General features: G+C 39.3%; 1 protein-coding gene and 1 long non-coding RNA gene across 5 annotated transcripts in view; one reads left to right on the forward strand and one right to left on the reverse strand.

Annotated features, from left to right (window-relative positions):
- The window catches only part of grik2 (glutamate receptor, ionotropic, kainate 2), a 330,777-nt gene that overhangs the window by 92,484 nt on the left and 211,192 nt on the right, over positions 1-27,101 (forward strand). The window lies entirely within an intron of this gene.
- On the reverse strand, positions 82-4,985 carry LOC109614825. Of its 2 annotated transcripts, none has more exons than XR_002195778.2 (3): positions 4,654-4,985; positions 706-811; positions 82-604 (listed from the first exon to the last, which is right to left on the reverse strand). It is a non-coding gene; the product is annotated as an uncharacterized LOC109614825 (long non-coding RNA). The 2 variants fall into 2 exon arrangements; XR_004574906.1 differs by lacking the exon at positions 4,654-4,985 and adding an exon at positions 3,181-3,255.

Genomic DNA, 27,101 nt, shown 5'->3' on the forward strand with positions numbered 1-27,101 from the left:
CACTTTATTGTAATTTATTAATTTGTCATGTGGTCAGTTGTGGAGCTACAGACTCAACATTAATTCATAGTAACACCGCACAAAGCTAGCTAGGTACCTACATCGTAGTTAGTAATGTTTAAAATAGCAAACAAGTTCTCAACTGGACCATACGCTTGTAATGTTGTACACAACATGAAATTAACAGTAGCTGCAACTCACAAGCTATTTATAAGGCGCTCCAAAATTTCTGCCTGAAGATCTATATGAAAAGATAAAACCTCAAGAAGTAGTCCCACAAGGTTTAATGGCAAGTCCCCACTAGAGAAAATGCAATATCCTTCTTAGAGGTCAGGTTTAGACATTACAAGTTAGTTTAGGGTTAGGGAACATGGATTTCTGGTTCAATGTTAGGTCCCCAGAAGTATAGAAAGATAAAGGTGTGTTTGTTTGTGTGTGTGTGTGTGTGTGTGTGTTTACACATGCATGCAAATGTGAAAGCATATCTGCACACATTCATGAGTGATGGTGTTCTGCAGATACTATACAGGCCTTATCTATCCAAGGGCTCAGGGGGAGATGGGCAGCTTTGGGGAGGCATTGATTCTGGCTGATCCCGAACACCCTGTTAATGAAGGTGTTAGTGGACATAGCAGGTTCACTGTCAGGTTAATAGCGGACTGATTTTCTGTCTTCTAAGAGATTGAAAGTGAAATCCAAACCCACCTTGAAAAACAAGGGCTGTTCTGTTTCCCAATGTTCAACCTTTCTTAAGCTTTGGCAAGTGGGATTTGCCACCCGTGTATCCATGCAGAGGATTACGCAATACACACTTCAAAAGAAAGGCAAACAAAAAAAAACTGTCAGTGCTTACCCCAGCCAGTATATAGAAATGCATGTACTCACTGAGCCATGGTGTGTGATGTTTGTGATCAGGCCACTATTTCAGAGGGAAATGTGTAAGTTTGCTTTTTCTTTTCTTTTTTTTACATTCAAAAGTATTGTCCAACATAATGGATAAGTCAGTGTACCAGAACCCCTATATAATCATGTAATTCTCATGGGGCTACACTTCTATTCCAAGCAATGTTTCCTTTATACCCACATTTCCCTACTGCTGCTATCTCAGAGTGGAACAGGAAACAGCTTTCTCATTGGGCTGTTTTTCTACAAACCAGAGCTCAAACAAGCAAATCAATACATATAATGGCACTCTTCTTGCAGCTCAACTTTGTCATTGTACAAGTGGAATGGCCTCTACAATCAGTGTTGTGTTAGTATTATTCCTTGCCAGACACTTTATTGGAGTCATGGTACACTGGATTTATAATGGGCTGAGGGGGAGAGATGCACCATGGTGCAGGGTTATATAGGGTTTACACCTCCCCTCTGTACATTAGCCCCAGCTTCATCAAATGACAGTTTAAACACCCTGGCTCTGTTTATGACCCTGTTTCCATGACAAAATCTTCTGACTGCAGTCAACCAACCATAGAGGTGGTGGACAAATATGGGTCAAAAGATATGTGAACCAAATTTCCCATTAGGAAAATGTATTTTACTGGGTGCCAAACAGGATCAAGTCTGTTATGGATTGAGGGTATGATGTGCTACGGCTATGAAAAACTATGATGTGTCGCCAAATGTTTTGATACAGATGTGTCCAAATTAAGCACTTCTGATAGTATTTGGTTGGTAACAGGGAGAGACACATGGAACAGACACACTGCCAGTGTTTTGGGTCCGGGAGGACATCCATTAACAAAAGAAACAAACTGTAAAACCCTGCACAGCAGGGTATAGGGTACAGCATGCCGCTCTAAACTCTCTTCTACTCCCTGCAGCCCAGAGCTAGTGATGGGAAGCACGAAGCCGATGCTTTGAGGCTTGCTTCGAAATTTCAACACAGTCTGCCTGAAGCGAAAGGGCCGAGGCTTGCATCCGAGAAACCACATCACATGATTGATGATGCTAGAAATTTCAGTCCTTACACAACCATCTGAGAGTGTTTTTAAAGACCTGGTGCTTTCCAACCATGCTTTCAAACTACACCCTTCTTCCATGACATGTCCTTAATAGGCCTATATTACATTGTTCCATCGTCAGAATTCTAAACCAACAAACAGAAAACTATTTAGCTGTTTGTTTTTTTACCCTGTTTCACGACATAAACGCCAATAGCCACGACACTTAGCATCGGTACCCAAATAGTACCCAGGCGCTAATCACCCCTCAATGCATGGTGTCAATGGATGAATGAGCTATACTCCCAGATGAATGATAGTATCTTGGTTGAATTTGAATGGACTTACAAATGAAATACAAGATATCCATGACCATTCAACAATTTAATTAGGCTATTATTGAAACATACTACAAACGATATAGCCTACTTGACAATTCAACAAATGTATCACACCATTTTTCAATAGGAGATTCAGCATTCTTGTGTAGGCTAATTCATTAAATGTAAATCTAAAATCACAAAATGAAATACCAGACATTCTTTAGCAATCACTAATTCAACAAACATATTACACCGTTACTGTTTTTATTAGGAGAGAAAACAAAATCACATACACATCCTATCATCTTTCTTTGAATTTTCTCTACTTATTTTGCTGAAGAGTAAGATTCCACAAATGTATTAGTCTAAATAATTATAGCTGCACAAAACTAAATATCAACGATGCAAAAGGATGTACTTGTCGCTGGCCTGTTGTGGTATTCTACCACCTTTTAGACACGGCTGCTATAAACGCAAACATGCTGTACAAGCATTGTCTCAACAAGACAATCAGCAGAAGACATCTCATAATGGATCTGGCCTGTGAGCTTTGAAAACTACATGAACGCCAAGTCAGCGAAGAAGTAAGCAGCCAAGATGGCAGCATGTCCCTCTTCCCAAGCCTCAGCAGCTCACACCTGGCAAGAAGACGCAGTGTCAAGTCGGCAAGTGCACACGGAGCTGTGTGCTGACCGTGGGGTAGAAGTTTGAAGTTCGAGCTGAGATGTATAAATGCATGGGTTTTTGTGGCCCACATCATGAAAGGCAAAGACAAATTACTTTTCTATATTTTATCAAAGAGTCAATTTCATTATTCAAGTAGGCTACTGTAAATCATCCTTTGATCATTATTTTACTCTGCTAAACACATTTACAAATAAAATGTATTGAATAATATACTGCAGTGTTTTTACCTGAATAGAAGGCCGAAAGCTGTAGTAATGAGGATCTGGTGTGCGTAGTGATGGGAAGTCCGGGGTGATGTGATGAGGAACAGGTGCATAGTAGTGTAGAGTCTGGGGCGTTCCGTGAATGTGGAGCTAGCACCCAGAGGCTGCAGATCTGGCTGTTAATGTTCATCTGAAAGGCCTTGTTTGTTGATCAGGAGATTCTCAGATCGATGCTTGCTGGGAAATGTCAACCCATTCTAATCCATGCCAAAAGGCAGAGGCTTGCATCGGTGTACTACCACATGATTGATGATGTCTGAAGCCTCATTTGGACATGTGTTTTTCCAAAGCCTCTTGCAAAATGCAGGCTTCTATGGTTGTTAGGGGCCTGAGTCCAGTAATGGCGCAGCATTGCCTACTTTGTCAGTAATTTGTTGTGGTACGAGATCGATTCCAGATCATGTTTGACTTTTTGAGTGCAAACAATACTGAGTGCAAACAATAAATATTTTGTTTATCTTGCCTTAATAATACCAAACATTAGAATGGATACAGAGTAGAAAAATGTTAGCTGTAAACCCAAGAAGATTGCGGGATAGGAACCGGGCATACTAATTTACCTTTGTAAAGTGTACGCCCAACCACTGCGCCATGAAGTCATGTAGCATACTATGGAAAAGATGTCTATATAAACATTAAACATGTAATATTTATTCCTGTGCAGAGGTGACACCACTGTGCAGAGAGTTTAAAAGTCTTGAGAGTATAAACCATTTTTCGTTCCAATTTGACGAAAGCCTTGAATGCTTCAGAAAGCCTTGATTTCTAAATCACTTCTCAGAGCTTTTCATCACTACCCAGAGCTGCATCACATGGGGCCCTTTTACCCTAACCCTGATTGGGGGCAGGTGTGCCTTCTCCAGGGGTGGCAGCTGAGCTGTGTTCAAGCTGAGCAGCTGGGCTGCGTTCAATGTCCGAAATTAACTTTTTGACTCACCTGCCAAGTGGACTGGTAGATGATAAAATCCCCAAGCCAAGCATATTTTTTGCCGACCAAAAGAAAAATAAATTGCCTTTTTATTGTGTTGAATACAAACTTTTTATTTCCGATGACAAATTAGTTGTTTCTGCTTTTATCTTTAGCGTACTGGCCACACACAAAACAACTCATCACCACAGCCTCAGCATCATACTATAGCCAGCCTCTTGAAACTCCTTTATCTCCAACCTCTAACCATTTCTCAATGTGCTCCACCTTATAATATTCTTTACCTTATATAATGTATTATTTAAATAGTAATTAGTCTAATGTATATTTTACCCCAGGTAGTTTTTCCTTTGAAAATGTACACAATTCACACATCGCAGACTATATTTTTTAAGGCAAAATACAAAAACTGGAGTTCCTATTGTTGCTGCCGAATCTCAAATGTTACCTGCATGACGCAAATCAATTGAAGCGATCGAGTTGTGACAGTTAGCTATCTAGCTTCTTACCTTGGGTTGTCGCTCAGACGTTGGCTACCTTTACATCAAGGTGACAAGCACTTACTGACAGTTCTCCTCAAACGTGCACATGCACTGACACAGCCAGTTACTTTTCTCTGACACTCGCTAGCTTGATACTCCAAACGTTGTTACTCTGCTCTGATGCTCGTGCAATAGTCAACTGTGTGCGATGGAAAATGTGTAAAAGTAAAATAAAATGCGCTTGGTAAGAACATCGTATGCCATAAAAATATTCTGTGTTTCTGTTGCGGCGCATCATAACTTAGCAGCGTCGATTCCTACTGCTCTGATTACAATAATTGGGCAACATCGGGTACAAACATTTACCTGACAGTGTGATGGATAGCCTTCTGAGATTTACTCGCCAAACAAAATCTACCCGCATTTGGCGCTTGGCAGGGGTGTTAATTTCGGACCCTGGCTGCATTCAAGGTACCTTTTTTGTTGACATTTGCAGAAGTGTCCCAGAACTGAGGTGAAAATGAGCAAGGGTTTAGGGGCCAATTAGACCCTCCTATAGCCCTGTCAAGCAAGTTGCACTGATAGAGGCTCCCTTAGCGAAGTAGAATATCATAAGGCACTGCTTATGTTAAATTTGAGCTTGTGCAATTTCACACAAATGAAAGAATTACACATATATAAAAGTATATGTCCTAAATTAAATGTTCAATTATTGATCTTCTTCAATGATAGGAGGGATTTTTAAATTTCAATTTCTTTCTTAGATAACAGTGGACAATTAATGGCATAATTTAAGAGTGTGTCCCAATGTTTTTTTTTTTTACTCTTAGCCACTATTTGGAAGTCAGCCTCAGAGTTTTTTCAGCATCACATGACAATGAAGGCACTCCAAACAAGTTTGTAAGGCATAGGGGTCAGTTTGAGATTCACAGATGGACCTAACACTGATACATGAACGTGTGTTTTTGTGCTGCAGGTTGCATATCCTATGCATGCAATATCTGCCTGAATGCCACCACATCAAACACGGGTTATGTTCTCTGATGATTCTCTACCAGATCTGTACATCCATCTTCAGTTGTTAGTTCTAAGGTTGTTTTCCTTGTGTCTCATCTTCAGCAGATGAAAGGCATTCAGTATGGTTTAAATCTGGAGATCAGTCAGTCAAGAAATTTCTCTAGTGGCTATTGGATCATGTTAAGAGTCATTGCTTTGCAGTATGAAGTGCCAATGAGTTTGGTGGCATTTATTTGTACTTTAGCAGGCAAGATGTTTCTCTACACTTCAGAATTTATTCTGCTTCTGTCATCCGCAGATATACTGTCAGCCATTAAACACCACCATATTTCACAAATGAGGTGTTAGTATTTGGGTCCCTTTAAAAAAAAGAAAATTCACTTGCCATCCCTCAAGCCATTATTAAAATGGTCTCATCTGTCCACAATACATTTTTTTCCCTCTGCAGGCTCATGTATGTACTTTTCAGCTAACTGTAACCAAGCCATCATACTTTTGAGGCTTTCTAGCAGTTTACTTGCAGTGTAGCAGTGTAGCCTCTGTAGTCCTGCTAGTAAAGGCAATCCACGTCTACATCCTGGTGAGTGTTGCTGATCTGTCGGACAGTCTAACCAAATTCTCCTGTCAAGCCAACCGTCCCAATACTTTATAAAGTTATTGTTGATGTTTTGGATGTAACCAATATGTACATAAATATACAGTTTGGTCTGGAAATAATGTAACACTGATAACATTTTTGTTACTTTGGCTGTAAACCAAATATATTCAAGTTACAGTTAAATAATGAATATTCACTTAAAGTACAGTCTTTCAGCTTTAATTTCACTGATATTGGAGGAAGGGTTTAGGAATGACATCTCCGCTTTGTAGCTTCCTCTTTTTTAAGGGACAAAAAATAATTGGACAATTGATTCAAAAGCTTTTCCATGGAGAGGTGTGGGCTATTCCTTCATTATTCCAACATCAATTAAGTGGTAAAAAGTCTGATCCCAGACTTGATTTCCTGTGTGGCATTCACATTTGGAAACTATTGCTGTGAACCCACAACATGCGGTCAAAGGAGCTCTCAATGCAAGTGAAGCAGGCCATCCTTAGGCTGTGAAAAAAAATCCATAGCAGGAACATTAGGAGTGGCCAAATCATCAGTTTGGTACATTCTGAGAAACAAAGAATGGACTGGTGAGCTCTGCAACACAAAAAGGCCTGGACGTCCACGGAAGACAACAGTGGTGGATGATCATAGGATCCTTTCCAAGGTAAAGAATTACCCCTTCACAACATCCTGCCAAGTGAAGAACACTGTCCAGGAGGTAGGCATATCATTATGCAAGTCTACCATGAAGAGAACACTTCACAAGAGCTAATACAGAGGGTTCACCACAAGATGCAAACCATTCATAAGCCTCAAGAATAGAAACGGCAGATTAGACTTTGCCAAAAAACATTTAAAAAAAGCCAGCACAGTTGTGGAACAGCATTCTTTGGACAGAAGAAACTAAGATCAACCTGTACCAACATGAAGAAGAAAGCTTGGAACAGCTTATGATTCAAATCATACCACATCATCTGGAAAACATGGTGGAAGCAGTGTGATGGCGTGGCCATGCATGGCTTCCAATGGCACTGGACCACTAGTGTTCATTGATGATGTGACAAATGACAGAAGCAGCTGGATGAATTCTAAAATGTATAGGGATACATGGTCTGCTCAGATTCAGCCAAATTCAGCGAAGTTGGTTGGACGGCGCTTCACTTTACAGATGGACAATGACCTAAAACATAAAGCGAAAGCAACCCAGGAGTTTTTTTAAGGCAAAGAAGTGAAATATTCAGCAATGAACAAGTCAATCACCTGATCTTAACCTGATTGAGCATGCATTTCACTTGCATGCAAAACTTAGGGCAGAAAGACACATGAACAAACAACTGAAAACGGCTGCAGCTAAGGCCTGGCAAAGCATCAAAAGGTGGAAACCCAGTGTTTGGTGATGTCCATGCCTTCCAGACATCAAACAGTCATTGCCTGTAAAGGATTCTCAACAAAGTTTTAAATGAGTGTGTTAATTTGTTTATGAGTGTGTTATATTGTCCAATTACATATGAGACCCTGAAATAAAGGGACTGTGAATGAAAATGGTTGCAATTCCTAAAATGTTTCATACAATATGTTTGTTCAACCCCTTGAATTAAAGTTGAAAGTCTGCACCTCATTGCATCTCAGTTTTATCATTTCAAATCCATTGTGCTGGCATACAGAGGCAAAATTATGAAAATTGTGTCATTGTCGAAATATTTCCAGACCTAACTGTAAGCTTTAACTTCAACTTCATAGTAATTGTTTGATTTCAAATCTAAATGTTTGGTGTATGGACAATTCTTCACAGTACCAACAGTGGCGTTTCTAGAAAATTTTATATGGGGTGGCAGAAGGGTGGCAAGATGAAATTCAAGGGTGGAAAATAATTCTGTTTGTTGGTTGTCCACTTATACAAATCCAGCTACTGAAAATGTAGTGTAATCTCTTGCAAATAAATATCCTACATGTTCTACACTTTGATGTTTGGTACGAGTCTGTTGAGTGTGAAAATCTGTGTGTTGGGAGTTCACTAAGTATTTTATATTTCAAATTGAGGGAAAAAACGCAGTATTTTACTTGGACACATTATTTATATTATTCTGCCAAGTGCAGAAGCATAAATCAATGCATCCTGAAAATGAATGTTTTATATTGCTTGAAATAATACACAAACACTAAATATAGGCTACTAATTTAATATACTAACAACATTATCATTAAAACTGTTTATCATATATGACCACACATCACATTTTGTTGATTATATATAGATGTCTAGAGATGTCTAACTTAGAATTATTGTAGATAAACCTTAACTTTCTCCACCGATGAAATTAACCATTTATTTATCCGTAGCTAGCTACAGTGAGGGAAAAAATATTTTCTGTGGGATTAAGGTCTGGAGACTGGCTTGGCCACTCCAGGAACTTAATGTGCTTCTTCTTGAGCCACTCTTTTTTGTGTCATTGTTTTGTGTCATTGTCATGCTGGAATACCCATCCACGACCCATTTTCAATGCCCTGGCTGAGGGAAGGAGGTTCTCTGAAACACACAGCCAGGGCAACTAAGGACTGGCTCCGTAAGAAGCATCTCAAGGTCCTGGAGTGGCCTAGCCAGTCTCCAGACCTTAACCCAATAGAAAATCTTTGGAGGGAGCTGAAAGTCCGTATTGCCCAGCGAAACCTGAAGGATCTGGAGAAGGTCAAAATCCCTGCTGCAGTGTGTGCAAACCTAGTCAAGAACTACAGGAAACGTATGATCTCTGTAATTGCAAACAATGGTTTCTGTACCAAATATTAAGTTCTGATTTTCTAATGTATCAAATACTTATGTCATTCAATAAAATGCACATTAATTACTTAAAAATACAATGTGATTTTCTGGATTTTTGTTTTAGATTCCGTCACTCACAGTTGAAGAGTACCTATGATAAGAATTACAGACTTGTACATGCTTTGTAAGTGGGAAAACCTGCAAAATCGGCAGTGTATCAAATACGTGTTCTCCCCACTGTATATTCATATTTTATTGCAGACTCCTGACATCCAGGGTGGCGAGTGGGGAGGCAAGACATTTTTGTAGGGTGGCAACTGCCACCCCTTGCCACCCTGGTGGTTTCACCAGTGAGTGCCAATATTTACGGATGTCACTGTATTAACACTGCAGTGTAACAACATGCCCTCAGATGAGTTGCTAAACCCCTGGTTGTATTTCTAAAAACAGCACTGCTTCTTTTCTTGTTTATTTAGTGTGTGTACATGTGCACACACACACACATCCATTTATGTATCATATAGTATGGGAATGTTTGTTTGTGTGTGTTTTCACGAGTGTGTGTGTATGAAAGTGTGAGCGTTTGTTTGCTTATACTAAGAGTCCTTTAGAGTACTTGCGATCTAGTTGAGTGGAAGTGAGTAGCTCTGGAGTGGGCGCCAAAAGTCCTAGGAACCCTTTAGTCATCTGTTTCAATTTGATGTGTGTGAGTGAACACATGCACCAGCCACACCATTTCCATCATACGCTCCACTTCCATGCTACAGAATGTTTAGAGAGGTCTGCTAGATGTCATTCTACCAAGTGCCATGATAATTCAACTTTGGCTACATTGGGTTAATAACTACTGCTGAGATGATGAAGCATACAAGGTGCCATTTTGACAAGCGCTGTGATCACTGAAATTTTGTGATTTTAATCATTTTGGCTGTTGTTATTGTTTTTGTTACTGTCTATTGAAAACTGCACCCTGCAGTATTGCACTTCCTTTTCCCTTAAATTGTGATTTTTACTAAACAGAAATTTTGAGTTAACATACAGTGCCCTCCACAATTATTGGCACCCCTAGTAAAGCTGTGTAAAAAAAAGGGTTTCTCACCGGCATTACAGCTGACATTAGAGAGTTTAAAATACTTTGGTTGTATTTCTCGCCACTCTGTTATTGTCTATTAAATACTGCCCAGAAATTATGTTTAATGTCCCTTGCAATAGTAATCAGACCCAGACCAATTCTCTCTAACTGAATTACAAATGAATTTTGTATGGTGGCATTAGTTTTATGTTGAGACATATTTGTAAGAAAAATATTATTATTCAACCCCTGTCCTGTTTACAAAGATCAATTAAATTGATCTATCAATGAGACAGTTACCTTACCATTGAAAATCACCTTTGAACCATTATAGTTGCTGTCAAATTATCTGGATAGAAAGACACATTTTGAAGGATAATTGGTCAAGCTGTAAGTCTGAAGAGAAGTGAAGACCAAAGAGAATTCTACATACTGTATGTTAGAGATCAAGTTATTCAAATGCATTGATTATGAAAAGGGTACAAAATAGAATCCCAAGAATTGGAAATCCCAGCGAGCACAAAATTGTGTTTTGAGTGCTACAGGTACAGATATTAGAAGATATAGCTAACTAACTAGCTTAATATTTGATCTCTTAAAAAGTATGGCTAACGTTGTACATCCCTACATAAGTAGCTGCATTTGACATTTCAACCAGGTTCGGCAGGCATCAATGTAGATTAAGTTGTTCATGTCATATTATGTTCTATGGTGACCTTGAGAAGGTAATTGTCATAGCAGGATCAGACAGCCAGAGAAAAGGTCAACCGTGGAGCTGTGGTGATATGTTGTCTTTGAAGGTGGATAACTTAAATAAAATGAGTTATGTTATGTGTAGCCCATATCTTGAATGTTCATATTTATTAGCAGAACCAGAAGGCAGTTGAATTAACCAGTTTAGTCATGCCAGATAGTGGTAGAGCTTGGGAGGTGAGATGAAATTTAAGTATAGTCCAGGCAAATTTTACAAATAGATCACATATCAGGACTGTAGTAACTCTTCACTAAGAGCACTCATCATAGACAATTTGTTAACTAAGTAATATTAAATGAAATGGCTAAAGGTTTTTTTTATGTTTCATGTAGCAGAATCAATGAGATGTTGTGTCCATCAGTGCACATACAGCATATGGCCAAAAGTATGTGGAAACCCGAACATCACACCTATATGAGCTTGTTGGCCATCATATTCCAAAACCATTTGTACAAGCATATCTCTCCCCACTGGCGTAGCTATCAGGGATGCAGCTACACCAGGACCTGTAGTGGGTGGGGCTTGACATTTATAGAAATGTTTTTATAATTTTATTTTTTATCATGTGTTTCTATTTAGTGATGGCCATTCGAGGCTTCGTTACCGTTCTTCTAGCAGCAGGTTATTATGCTAGCAGCGCTAACTCAGATTTTCTTTTTCAAATTAAAAGCCATAATTGAAATATATAAGGCAATATAGTTAACAATCTAATCTGTGCATTTTATGTTTTATGTCTGTTTCAATGTTATTCTTGTCTGTTCTTTTTCACAGACTAGATTGTTAACTATATTGCCTTATAAATTTCATTGATGGCTTTTATTGTAATACAGAACATCGAAGTGATACCAGCTTAATATCCTGCTTCTAAAATAACACTAATGAAGCCTTGATTGGCCATAACTATTTCTATGTGGTTATCGCAGTCAGACCTCAGGATCGGCTTTACATGGATGGAGCAAAATGCAGGAAAATCCTCCCCCCCAAAAAACTCAGTCCACTAATAACCTGAAGCTTGAGAGGAAATTCACCTTTCAGCAAGACAATAACCCCAAGACTAAGCCAAGGCACCGCTGGAGTGGACTGAAAAGGTTCTCATTGCACTGCCAATGTTTTTCTATGGAGATTTCATGGCTATGTGCTGGATTGTATGCTCCTGTGAGCAATGGGTGTAGGTGAAAAATCTGAACTCAATAATAAATAGAGATGTCCACATACTTTTAGCCATAAAGTGTATGTGTAGAATGGGCTATGGATGATAGATTCATGTATAAGGCTCTGGACCTTTATTCTTAGTTATGAGCATGGTCATCAATATATTACGTAGTAGTGCTCCCCAATGTTTAAGCAGAGAGTAGATTCTTTCCAAATATAATTCCTTCCACATTCCTGATAACTAATAAAACGTTTGAGCGGAAACCTTTTCTAATCTTTCTTCAATTTGTTCAACATGTTTAATGGAACATAAATAAGGCAATTGATGCAGTGGGCTATATTAACCCTGACCTGGAGAGTGGTGGAGAGGCATGTGACTCATCAGCCCATACTCCAGTCAATCAATCCAGCTTCCTGCTGGCACCATTCAACACTTACTTTGCCATAGATAGAAATCCAGGGGATGGGAATATTACTGCATGTAGAAAACTTTCTTCTCCTTTATCGACACTGATCTGATTACAGTAAAGTGGATAGGTGCCTTTTGAAAGAGTATTTAAAATAATTCTGCAAACAAGCAGGAGTGTTTAACTCATTCCACAGAGGGCCTAATGTCTGCTGGATTTTGGTTTATCTTTTTGTGTCCAATTTGGTTCCTTGTTAATTATATATCACCCTCAAACAAAAATGTGTACTACCCTAAAGTGGTCAGGATGTTATGTGATTTATCATAAGGAAAATGTTTCCATTTCTTCATACTGGATACCCTTGGTAATGGAACCAAAACCTTAAGTGCCATGCTCTACCAACAAAGCTACTGTACCCTATGAACATGGTCACATAGATTGCAGAAAGTTGCAGATATCAATAGCTTGAATTTTCCATCAAGACCCCCCTGGAGGATTTCAAGTGTGAAGAAAATTCGGTTGGTACAGTATCAAGATTCTTCACATGCATACTGCTCAATCACTTTGTAATTATGGATAGGCAAGGACTATACAAATTAGAGTTCAAGGCCTTGAGCCTAAAATTAACAGAACTAAAATAATTCCCCTTATGCAAATAATGGATCCTTCCCAACTTTCCCTCACAGACCCTTCCCATATATTTTACATAACAATGAAGAGGAAAACATAATGAAACATTGAACAATGTAAGCATGCTGAAAAAACACCTTTCTTTTGAGGCCTTGAGAGCGACATTTCCTTTTGATTGCAAGTTGATTGCCTCCAATCAACACACAGAAATATATTAACAAAACTGAGTAGACATTTGTGATTTTGTCAGAGTAATCAAATGTAAATGATGTTACTGTAATTGACATGATTACTGTATGTACTAAATATCCAGATGTGTTAAAAATGATGTTCAGATGTTAAGTAAGGTACTAAGCATTGAGCTGCTATTGTGCTAACTTTTCTCAGGTCCTTTTAGTTGTTGCTGAGCAAAGATATTTCCCTGAGGCCAAACCTTGGTTCTGTCCAATGAACTGAACCCAAAATTGCAACTAGCCAGCTTGACCTAGATGGTCAGATACTATTACCGGCCAGATGATGCTGCTCACCAGCATAACCACATTGGTCTGTTAGCAATGCAAGCTAGACAATGCTAGTCTGCTCGCATAAAGACTGGTTGGACCAGCTTAAATACCATTAGACTAGCACTTAACATAGACCCCCTTGAAATGTATGGTGGTCTACCACATTGAGGAATAAGGAAAATATATTTTTCTTGTTGAAAAGACAGTGGCCCTCATTCATAAAACATGCGTAAGATCAAAGCTTATCTGATCTTAAAATTATCATACCATAATTTCACCAACAGAGCTGGTATTCATCAAAATTATCTTTGTCATATCCTTATGATCTGGTCGGAGACCGTGCAAACCAATGTAAAAAAATAAGATCATGCTTGATTCCCAATAAGGCAATCATTATCACGAAAACCAACAATCGAAACAACCACAATTACAATTATAAGTATAGGTAACATAAAATAAGATGACGAGGAATATACAATAGTTAATATTGTGGTAGGTTTGTATCTCTACCATTGGCTATTACTGTTTTTATTTTTTTATTTCACTTTATTTCTGTTGTTCATGGGTTTGTACGTTTTTAAATGCCTTTGGGCATGTAATGCGCTAGACAAATAAACTTGCGTTGCCTTCCCAGATAAAAAGTATCCGTGCCAGATCCGTGCTGGATCGCAGATGTATTGCAACATCTGTTCCGGATGTGTGTAACGGACCCGGCTATGGAGTTAGATATCTGCCAAAATGTTAAGCGTACGTATTGTTAGGATCGTAAGAAAATACATTCGTAACTTGGTATGATCATAAAAAAATTCAGATGTAAAACATGAAACATAAGCGGGAAATTAAATTTTAATGTACAAACATATTTTTTCCACATTCCACACGTTAAATTCTTACTTTACTTCGCCATTTATTTGTTAACAAATCGTTTTTCTTCTTACAAACTTTTGTCAGTAATCTGGCATCTGCAAAGATAAGACCCGAATGTAGCTTTTGAAACTCTAAAGCTAGCAACAATAAGTTGGACTGCTAGCCCAGTGTCCAACCATAGCATTGCCATTCCGGATATCATGCTCAAAATAAAATCTTCGCATAACTTATCATAACTGATTAATATTGCAGTTTTCTGTATTGTAAAGCAATGTCATTTTCAGTAATTGTATATAAAAGCATGAACAATAATTTAAGTATCTATAACAAAAATGTACATAGTATTGTACAATTGAAGTATGTCTCAAAACCAATTAGTGTATTGGATGCAACCGTTTATTATAGATAAATAGGAATTAATATCAAAATGTAAATTCATGGCTACAATGAAATTCTGAATCAATTAATACAGTGTTTCTTAACCCCAAAAAATAAGTATATATCAAATGGTGGCATTCAACATTAATAAACACATTCATACAATTTGAGATAAATAATATATATAAATCAGAGTGGGGGCACACACACATCCATTTCTACCCAGGACCAATACATCCAGATACGTCCTGACAACTCATTTACATTTTCATTGTTAGACAAAAATGTGTCATTTCAAAACATATACATTTAACAGATTAACATTTTTCCATCACAACATTGTATTGGCAATACTGAATAAATGAAACCATCACAACTTAAAGTTATGAAAAACATGGAATATTACTAGAAATTAACAAACACAACATTGTGCCACAACATTAGGCGAGTGAAATTGAGGATGGAGAATAATGTCCAACTGAGACCACACACTTCCGGGAACATTCAGGAAGAGGATGACGTAAATAGTCTTCAACATTAGTGTTATGGTCTTGCAGCATGCTCTGTACTGTCTGCAGCCTTGGAATGTTATCTTCTCTGTGGTCCATTGCAAGACTAAACTGATGGCATACTGCATGCATTTTGTGATAAATCTATCAAATGGATTTTATAAAGCCCTTTTTATATCAGCAGTTGTAACAAAGTGCTTATAATAAACACCCAGCCTGAAACCCCAAAGAGCAAGCAACAACAGGGTTGATGCATAGTGGCTAGGAAAAACTCCCTAAAAGGGACAACATATAGGAAGAAACCTAGAGAGGAACCAGGCTCTGAGGGGTGGCCAGTTCTCTTCTGGCTGTGCCAGGGGAATATTTTAAGAGTACAAATTGTAATAATTAATAAATGCATGTGGGCTTTGTCCAGAGTCTATAAAACATAATCCATGTCCGCTGCATGATCAGATGGACGAAGACTGGGACAATCAGGAATGGTCAGCAGGTATCATTACCAAAAAAATATATAATGTGATTAGACCTAGGCACAAAACCAATAGAAGAAATGTCAAGGAATGTGCATCTGTAATTTTACAAACCAGTCATATGGTATGTGGATGCTACTGTATGTAAACATTTGACTAAGACACATTAGACTGTTACACTGGCTAAGTTAGTACGTACCCTTGGCTGATCCTTTAGCAGGAAAACTGACCAACCAGAATTTTGGTGAACCAGTTAATGTTTAACACTACATTACTTGTACAAATCAATCAGCAACTGTAACGAACATGATACTAACTTTAACAGCATACCTACAAGAGCTAGTGTAGCTAAACATTGTTTGCTAAGTTACCTAGCTTTTTGATACTATTCATTAGCCCTATAATAGTCATCATCCCGGTGTTACGAATAATTCAGTGACCGTGCGACATTCTTCCAGTCTTCAACTGTCCAATTTTGGTGAGCTTGTGCAAATTGTAGCCTCTTTTTCCTATTTGTAGTGGAGATGAGTGGTACCCGGTGGGGTCTTCTGCTGTTGTAGCCCATCCGCCTCAAGGTTGTGCGTGTTGTGGCTTGACAAATGCTTTGCTGCATACCTCGGTTGTAATGAGTGGTTATTTCAGTCAAAGTTGCTCTTCTATAAGCTTGAATCAGTTGGCCCATTCTCCTCTGACCTCTAGCATCAACAAGGCATTTTCGCCCACAGGACTGCCGCATACTGGATATTTATCCCTTTTCACACCATTCTTTGTAAACCTTAGAAATGGTTGTGCGTGAAAATCCCAGTAAATGCTCATGATTTTTACGGACAGCACATTCAATCAGAGATACATTGATAGTCATTGCTTCCTACCTATGAAGTTGTCGGCCTTGCCATGTGCTATGGGTTTTAAGGATTCGAAAAAAAGCTACTTTCCTTACAAGTTTAACATCAAGGAGAATGAGAACTATGTTGGCCCCCATCCGGAACCGCATTACTATGGTGTGAATACCATGATGGCTAAAGAAAAAGATTAGTTTTTGCAATGGTATGCAACTGTTTCCGCAGACCCCTTTGTCATGCAGGATGAAATAAAGGCTTACTGCGTGAATGATGTGGCCATCTTGAGAGAGGGTTGCATGCGCTACAGACTCGAGTTCCTGGAGTGTGGTGGTGTTGACCCATTCCGGTCAATTACGATTGCTTTGGCTTGCATGAAAGTCTTTTGCAACAGATTCCTCACCAAGGACACCATTGCATTGGTCCCCTCAGACAACTACAACCCTCAGAAGACATTCTCAAACAGATCAATCTGGTGGCTTGAATATGTGGCCTCCGATGAGAATATATCAATACAGCACGCCCTGAACAAGGGTGAAGTGAAAATCGGTGCCTACTGCGTTGATGGATATGCTGAACGCGATGGTTTGAGCATGGTCTATGAATTTCTATGTTGTTTCTGGCACGGTCACCCAAAGTGTCATTGTTCAACAAGCATCAATCCAGTGACAAAGATTCAGTACGGGTTGATGCACCAGCAATGGTTGACAAAGCTAGAGGCTTTGAAAGAACAACACAACGTACATGTTCAATACATATGGGAGTGTGAGTGGAATCAGCTTAAAAACACATCCGCAGATGTCAAAGCTTTCCTGAAGACCTTTGATGCTCCAGAGCGCCTTGACCCCCGGGATGCTGTTTTTGGCGGTTGTACTAATGCAATTAATCTGAAGTTTACGGCTCGAGAAGGGGAGACTATTCAGTATAACGATGTCTGTAGTCTTTACCCATTCTGCAACAAGACAAAGACTTATCCGATTGGGAATCCAGACAACATCTTTCAAGATTTCAAACCACTAGACAGATACTTTGGTATTGTTAAGGCTACGGTGTGTCCACCAAAAGGCCTGTATCACCCCGTTTTACCGCACAGGGTCGGCGGTAAGCTGTTCTTTCCATTGTGTAGATTATTTGCAGAGTCTGAAAACCAGGTAACTGATTGTTCACATACTGATTCAGAAAAGATCTTTAACCGGTACCTGGGTTTCTATTGAGCTGGTTAAGGCTGTTGAGAAAGGTTATCGCATTTTGGAGATATTTGTCAGATATAAGTCTGGGATTTCACTAGGACATCAGATTATCTTTTTGCAGATTACATGAGAACATTCCTGAAGCACAAACAGGAAGCTAGCGGCTTCCCGCCATCTGTGGTTGACAAATGAAAAGGAGGATGTGCAGCTTGACAAGGAAAACATTGTTGTAAACAGTGCTAGGCGATCTTTAGCCAAATTGGCAATGAATAGTCTTTGGGGTAAGATGGGTGAGCGGACTAACCTTATGAACACAATGTTAATTACAGATCTGGAGTTTAGCCACTACCTTTTTTCCAGTGAAATAGATGTTGGTTATTTCTCATTCATCTCAGACACTGGTACAGTGGCGTTACACAAAACAGACACCAATCAAACCACGTAAACCAGCGTTCACAACCGCTTATGCTAGACTCGAGTTGTATTCACTCTTGGAGAAGTTGGATAGATGTGTACTCTACAGACACTGATTCTGTGATCTTTGTCACATGCCTTGGGGATTGGGTGCCGCCACTGGGGCCATTCTTGGGTGACTTGACCGATGAGTTACCGGATGGTGACAGCATCCTTCAATTTGTTAGTGGTGGGCCAAAGACATACGGTTACAAACCGTTAAAGGTTTGACCTGTCTCAAAGCAAAAGGCATTACGCTCAACAGCTACAACACAACCATTGTTAACTTGGAGACACTAACATGACTGGTTGATAGCTTTGTACGGGGCAAGGGTGGTGATGATGATCACGTCCTTGCTAATGCAGACACAAATGCTAGAGATAAAAGAACATTCACATTGAAAAACCGAGTAGTGTCTAAGCGTTTCAGAGTTGTGTACAACAAGCGTGTACTGCTCCCTGGTTACAGCACAGGGCCTTACGGGTACTAAACCACAGTCTAGGATGGATAGCGGTTTTGACCCACGACTACAACACCCGTTCAGCTGTGTCATTAGTGGCCCCAGTAACTCTGGTAAAGCATATTTTGTGAAGATGTTGCTGGATAATGCTGATGTTGTTTTCTCCAAAGAAATTCAAAATATCGTATGGGTTTATTCTTGTTGGCAACCGCTGTTTGACGAAATGTTGAAGGTGAGGGAGATTACTTTTATAGAAGGTCTACCAACATCGCTGTGTGATGACAATCTGCTACCGATTCAGAAAAACAACCTTTTAATTAGTGACGATTTAATGAAAAGTGCATCAGAGAGTTTGGAGATGGAGAGAGTTTTCACACAATATTCACACCACCGTAACCTGAGTGCAATTTACCTTGTCCAAAACATGTTTGTTAAAGGCAAATCTAGTAGAACTATTAACTTGAACACAAACTACCTTATCTTGTTTTAAAACCCCCGTGACAATCAGCAGATTAGCATTTTAGGCAGACAGATATACCCCGGTCTTTCTCGATTCTTCATGGAGAGTTTTAAAGATGCAACTCATCCACCTTTTGGTTATTTACTTATTGACTTTAAAGCTACAACACCAGAAGACTACCGTCTGAGAACAGGGTTATTTTCAGGGTATTGGCCTGTCGTGTACGTTCCTAAGAAAGTTTGATCATGTCTAAACGCATTCGTAGAAATGTACCACTTTTGAAGATGATATTTAAGGCACCGGCAAGTCAATGAAAAGTTATTTTAGAATTAGCATCCACCGACCTCATTCTATCACTCTGTGAAATAGCGCTTAATCCAAGACGTGGAAATATACCCTTAACAGAATCACAGCTCCGAAAAGTAAAGACACAAAAAGACAAAATTATATACATACACAGTCGCAAGGAAAAAAAACATCAACCAATCTGGAGGTTTTCTACTGCCGTTACTAAGCGTTGCCGTTCCATTCCTAACCAGTCTAATTGCGTCGAGACACGGTTAAACAACATGGATCATGCTCTGTTTCTGGTGCCACAACATCAGTTAGAAAAACTGTGAGAATCCAAAACGACTAGCACCGATGTAAGACAATCTGTTGAAAATAATTTGGACTCATCGATTCGCAATATACTGTTGAAGCCTGATATGGATTTACATGAGAAAGCTAAAAGATACTGCCATTTTACAAAGATATTTGAATGTTGTGAGACAGGCGGTTCTTGATACAAATACACTGACTTTAAGTGTACACGTGTCTGAGACTGGGGATGATGTAGTAAACGTGACTGAGAAGAATGTTGAATATATTCTTAATAGAATGCACGGGCCTAAAGATTTGACTTCATGGAATTCAAATGGTGAATTCGTTTTTTCAAAGGAGAGATAGTCAGGGGCTCCCACCTGTTGGATCTGGTTAAAAGTGTGACAGCAACCAATACAATTCCTGATGATAGAAGACCGTTGGGGATAGGGGTGTTTTTAGAGGCCATGGCATGTCTCAACATGCCTTTTACAACTATTCCAAATGCGCTTGTGAGATTTAAAATTAATTTGTATAAACAAACGTCTGGTGACACAATGGATGATTTAGCCACACACCCACCAACCAAAGCTTTCTTTGAAACTCCTACCTCAGACCCCACAAAATGTTTTCCTTTCTAATGTGTTTTTATTTCATGCTTTTTTATCATTTGTGATCCATTGTCAAAGTATTTTTTTACCTTGAATAAATGTTGTTTGAAAAATACTATGTAAACATTGATGTGGTTTTACAAATGGTTTTATTTTTGAATAATAAAGTTGACAAACACGTGATTTGCTGTTCTATTTCTTCAACAACCATGGCACAAATTAAATGATTCACAAGATTGAGCATGTTGTATGCAATTAACCATTTGCTTATCATGCTTACTCTGGTACATCTTAGCTCCAAACTTTGTGACTAGGGCATCATTTTCTCGTAAATCATCAACATAAAAAGACATAACATCTTTATAACTCAGACCTTTTGTCATTAGATAGAGAAAGAAAACACAAAGTTGTCCACACGTGGTTGAAACCAGGTCCTGTACTTGTTTTGAACTGTATTTCACATTCTCACAGGTTTTCAGAAAGGTATTGATTGACTTGGGAAAATATGCAAAATCTGGGGGGTTTCCAACTGTCTTAAAACCTTCCAATGCCATCGTCTGTAATGTAAATAGCCAGCCAGTGCTCCCCGGGTTGATTGCTTGGGTATGTATTAACAATCATCATTGATGCAACATCTCGGACTGGCCCCCTAGGTAGTTGGTCACTTGCCAGCACACCATAAAAATGGGTCATAGAAGAAAATTGGTTCACCACACTAGTCAACTCTGCGGTATTCATTTCCACACCGTTTTCCCAATAGTAGTCAACCATGACTTGCCGCCGGTTTGGTACTTCGATAATGGAGTCAAAGATTGAATAAACAACTATATTAATTGTGTGGGGTAGTGGTTGTCTGAACCTCATCTCAAGTCGTACATTCCCTGACTTGATCAAGGATAGGTGCTGACCACACTCCTCGTCGGGTGCGCAGTTGAATGCATAAAGGGCATAGCTGTGTAAGAAGTCCGACCTGTCAATAGCCAAAGCTTGGTCCTTTAGGTGTTTTCCTGAAGCTAAGGCCAATTGGTAAAATTCACCCACTGCTGACACTGTTGTGTAATTTGGTTGGAATGCTTTGCTAGGAAATTGCTGACCATCTACATACATAGCCATAAACTCCAAATTATAATGTTTGAAATTAAATGGATTTTTGTGTAACTTCTGGTAAAACTGTCATTGTCCACCATTCCGATGACAATGCATTTTGGCAGAAGTCCTAAAAATAGGTTTTCCTGGTTGCAAACGCGACCCCCAGCCGGTAAACTAAATGTCTTCATACACACTCTTTCAATTGGGTACTTGGCATTGGTTGAGAGTAGCGCTTGAGCGTGTCCAGGTTTCACTGATGGTGAAACAGACACTTTCTTGACAAATAGTGACACTGATAATATATGCAAACGATAACGCAGTTTTGATTACCATTTCTCGTTAATGTTGTACCATACAGGTTCTTGAGAATTAATCTAACATTTTCTTCACAAACGTCAGCAGGCTTCATCTTAATAGACCGATGGTAGCTATGGTTGTATCCGTGAACTAAATCTTAACTTCAACACAACGTTGAGTGTTGGCAGCTGTGAGATACCTCCACATTCGTGATTTAATAGTTTTATTAAATCTCTCAACGCTTTGACATCATTTCCTGTAGCAAAATGTTTTATGTTGAACGTCTTCATCAACATTTCAAAATGTGAATTAAAAAACTCCTTCCCCTTGTCCGTTTGCACTTTTTGCGGTGTTCTTCCTTCTTTTAATATGTCTTCAAATGCTTGCTTTACCTCGATTGCACTTTTTAGCATTTTTGCTTAATACACCTATGCATGTTAACATAAATTTCATGTTATCGTTTTCCACACTGTAAGCACTCATGTCATCCAAATCCAGCTGGAATTGTGAATTAATATCCTGAACAATAACTCTATTTATTTTAAAATGTATAGCTTTAGGCCTGTGTAGCATGTATGCATCCTGGGCGAGCAGCCAGTCATCGGCCTCACCATTTTTTAGGATCTCCAAGGTACTTTTTCCAAGTATGCTCTTTTCAAACGCTCTCTACCCACATAAGCACCAGGGTTTGCCGGGTGTAAATACTTTTCATAACCTGTTCAGACATCGTAGAGTGTTCGAGCAATAATGAGAATGAAATCATGTTTAACATCGTTTTATTTGAGTTTTCGAAATTACACAACCAAGATATTCAGAAAAGTAACACAAACATTCAGATTTCTCATAGTCTTTGTTTATATACATGTTAACATGAGAACTGAAGCTACCCTGGCCTTAGACAACAGACTCTTTGCTTTCATCACACCATGACGCCGCTGTGTTGCATACAACATCCTCATTAAATTTGTCCATGTATTCATCCCTGTTCTCACTCAATCTCTGTGTGATGTTCAGCTCCAACTTGAGCTCATGCAGAAAGTTCTTAGCGGCCTCGTGAACAGCAGTCATCGGTGTGTGAAAACACGATGTGTTCAAAGCCTTGACCAACACATGTTTCAGTCGCGGTGTTAAAACTGTCGCCACAATGTCATCATAATGGGCCTCCAAAAAATACACGGTTCGAGACATGAATGTCTTGTCTGGCTCGGGTGGTCCACTTCACATCCGATGCATGTTTTGTGGAGAATAGCCCCAACAACGTTTTCCAAAATCATATTTTTGCTTTGATGATCTTAAAACTTTTGGTACAAGGTGTTTGTCCATTTTGTGATAACTCTTGTTAGCATTTGAAATGTATGACAGATTAAGAGGACCTAGCTGATCACCAATCAGGTCAATCCAGTGGTAGTTTCTTGCAGGGTATGCTGGTGGAATCGAGCTGTCTGGGTCAAGGGTTCCGTTGAAGGCTTCAGAGTTGTCATCCCAGGTGTCACACAGCCAGTCCTCGGCCTTGGGTTCTTCAATCACCACTTGGTTGTATTCTTGAGACATGTTTCATAAATTCTTCCGACTGCTTGATAGTCTCAGGCAGTCTGTCTATTTTTATGCTGTGTTGAGGTTGGTGTTAGCTAAAGGCGGGGCTTCAGGGTCTTACGTCAGTCGAACTGTCTGCAGTCACAATCGACCCCGCTGACATTTTCCGGAAATAGTTCCAATCTAACAGAGTCATACTCTTTCAGCCCCTCGACAACTTTAAACAGTACATCTACATCTACTGTATTATGTGGGCCTTGTTTTGGCCCCAAATAAAAAAACTTTTCGAAAGGTGCCCCATAATCAGGCATTAAAAACCATTTGATCGGTCACACCAGCCTTAAACACACAGCCTTCGGGTAATCCATAAAATCCCACCTCCGGTAGCTCTGGGTTGAAAATGTATCCACCAATCCGACCATCATCCAATTCCCATTCCTGTGCCAACATATCCTGGAGTAGTTGACGGATTCGGGTTAAACTCTGCATCGGTTTCTTCTGGGCTGTCATGTTGATTGCATCTCTGCGGTCCATTTTTTATTTCTTACCAAGTCGCTGAGCTGCGTTTAAGGTGTTAGCTTTCACCAGTGTTTCACCCAAAACATTGATCGCAGCACAATCCTCCATGTTTTGTATTATGTAGGTAAGTTTGCTAAGGCAAGACTGAATGACCTTCACCGATGTCTGCGTGATTTAAATACGCAGACCACACCAATCAACCCATAAAACATGAAAGGTTAACAACCACCGGTTGTAGGCCATCTGTTGCACCACTTGTCAGAAGATTAAACACCGGGGCTTTTAGATCTGACCAACACCATTTGTTTAACACCAAACAGCTTACCGCTGACACAACCCTTATTTTAATGCCTGGGAATTTAACATTCCGGAACCCTAAGGGCCATTTGTTAATCATCAAACACAACACACCTGTTATAACACTAGTCTGTTTTGCCAATCAGACGTTGTAAAACATCAAACACGGACACATCAATGTAATCATAAATCACAAAGTTACCGGACATGCATACGTCACTCCTGAAGTCCCGCCCGTACACACGTCATACAAGAAGTCCCACCCTACAAACCGGATGTCCCGCCCACCTGTCACATCAATATGGATGTCCCGCCCTCCAGGGCCATAAATCACCATTCTGACACATTATACCCTACATTAACAACTCAGGATTTCAGCTGCTCAACAGTCACGGGGTCTCCTTTGTGGTATTTTTCATTTCATAATGCGCCGAATGTTTTCAATAGATGACAGCTCGGGACTGCAGTCAGGACAGTTTAGGACCCAGACTCTTTTACTACAGAGCCATGCTGTTGTAATACGTCCATAGTGTGGTTTTTCATTGTCTTGCTGAAATAAGCAAGGCCTTCCCTGAAAAAGATGTAATCTATATGGCAGCATGTGTTTCTCCAAAACCTGTATATATTGGTCAGCATTAATGGTGCCTTCACAGATGTGCAAGTCACTCATGCCATGTGCACTAATGCATCCCTGTACCATCATGGATGCTGGCTTTTTTTTATACAAACCTGGATGGTCCCTCTCCTCTCCTCCGGTTTAATCCGATTTATCAATCTGCAATGACATCTACGCCACATTTCCACCAGGTGCGACAATTTCGTGAATCACACTTAGAGATGATCGTATGTCTCTCCCAACGTTCAAATCTGAGATATTTTCTGAGAAGGTTTCATGAATGAGGGCCATTGAATAGAATTCTTGCAAATTATTTTGCTCAGTGGAATGCTTTCATTTTTATTAGGATACGAGAGCAGGACGCCAAACCATTGATCTATGCCCTGCTAGACTTCTGATGGAAGATCTGCAGTAAGGAACTCGTGAGTACATGATAGCTGTATCATGTGAGGGCATGAGTCTATGTTGTTTCAGGAAATTTGGAGGGAAATACTTAAGGAGAAGGTTACTGCTGTTGTGTCCTCACCCTGCCTAACAATATAGAAAATGGATCCTGAAGCAAGCAGTCTCGAGGCTTTAGTCACATTCAAACCAAGCAGAATAGCAAAGTGTAAAGAAAGAAGGAGAGTTTGGGGGAGGGACATACTCTAACATGTGGTGTATGAAGAGCAGATAGAGCAGTCAGAGTTGTCAGTGTTTTTATTTATGTTAACTAACTAAAACAGCGAGCTGTGGATATGGATTTTCTCCTCGGATAGCTCATGCAAAAGCAAGTGCCCCAACCCTATAGGACCATATTCAAACATCATACACAGTCACTCACCTACACACACGTATGCACTTTTACCTGAATTTTATAAACAGTATTGAAAGTCATGATTGAAACAATCCGAAGAACATTTATTTAAACAAGTAAGATAATGTAAGTGACAAAATGTCTTTGGATGTTGAAAGACATCTCATCAATCAACCATCCCAGGTATGTTGGAATTACTGCAAAAATAAATGCTATTTATTTTAAATTACTGATAAAAATGAAAGCATTGCACTGAGCAAGGCCTTAATCATAACATTTGAAAAACATGTTTAAAAAAGATATTTGTACATGAAGTCAAACTTTTGTCTGGTATATCGCTCCATATCAAACCCTTCATTCTCATCCACAGAGAATGCTAAAGGTGCATAGCTGCATCCATAAAAACACACTTATCACTCTTGTAATTTAGAATAGTAAGAAAACCCTTTAGGTCAACTGTTAAGAACACCATGTTACAACTAAGAATTTACATGCTCAGGGATTTTTTTCTATGTACAAACTTTTGTCAGTAATGTGGTACTTGCTAAAGACATGAACCTAAAATAGCAAGTAGAAACTGTGACGCTAGCAATGATAGATGGGACGTCTAGCCCAATCCTCTACCTGAACTTTGCAACTTCCTGTTTCATTTACAAAATAGGGTCACTGTTGCCAGGTTAAGCAAAAGTTTCCAAGATAACAACTGCTCAAAACCATCCTATAATGCCTGAAAACTAGCCCAACTTATGTTGGTGCACAATGTTGACTATTTTACAAGTGAACAATCCTCAATTTTGTAGGGCTTTGGCAGTGCTCCTCCGGTTCCTCCTTGCACAAAGGAGCAGATACACGTCCTGCTGCGGGGTTGATGCCCTTCTACGGCCCTGTCCAGCTGTCCTTATGTAACGGCCTGTCTCCTGGTATCTCTTCCATGCTCTTGCGACTGAACTGGGAGTCACAGCTAACTTTCTTGCAATGGCACGTAGCTGGAGGTAGCTGGACTACCTGTGCAACCTGAATGGGCTGCAGGTACTGCCTCATGCTATCAGTGTTGACAAGGACACTAGCAAAATGCTAAACTAGAGAAGAATTAGTCAAGAAGGATAAGGAAAAAGCAAGTGTCTATGGCCACCACCTGCAAAAACATTTGCTTTTTGGGGGTTGTCTTGCTATCGCCTTTCCAGTGCACCAGTTCATTTGCATCAAAACAGGTCACATTGATTCACAATTGCTTATGCTTCCTAACTGGACAGACTGATATCCCTGAAGTTTAATTGACTTGGTGTTATAAAGTGATGATTATGTGGTCCCTACATTTATTTGAACAGTGTATTTGTGCCAAAAAGTTGCATCAATAAATTCAAAAATAATGTTGATTAAGTAATGTTTCTAGAGTATTTGTTAACATAATCATTGTTATTGATTTAAACTACATTTTCCCGAAAACATTATTTCAGACAGTTCATTTTTAATAATGCTCATTAATAAAAAGAAAAAAGAGATCAAGGAGAGTATTGAGGGAGCCATTTGACCCATGTGTTGGTGTTGTAGCCGTATACATTTTTCGGATTATTATAACCAGTGTAAACAACACTAAATACATGATCAGAAATTACAGATAAT

The sequence above is a fragment of the Esox lucius genome, chromosome 20 (genome assembly GCF_011004845.1).
Source record: "Esox lucius isolate fEsoLuc1 chromosome 20, fEsoLuc1.pri, whole genome shotgun sequence".
Taxonomy (NCBI): domain Eukaryota; kingdom Metazoa; phylum Chordata; class Actinopteri; order Esociformes; family Esocidae; genus Esox; species Esox lucius.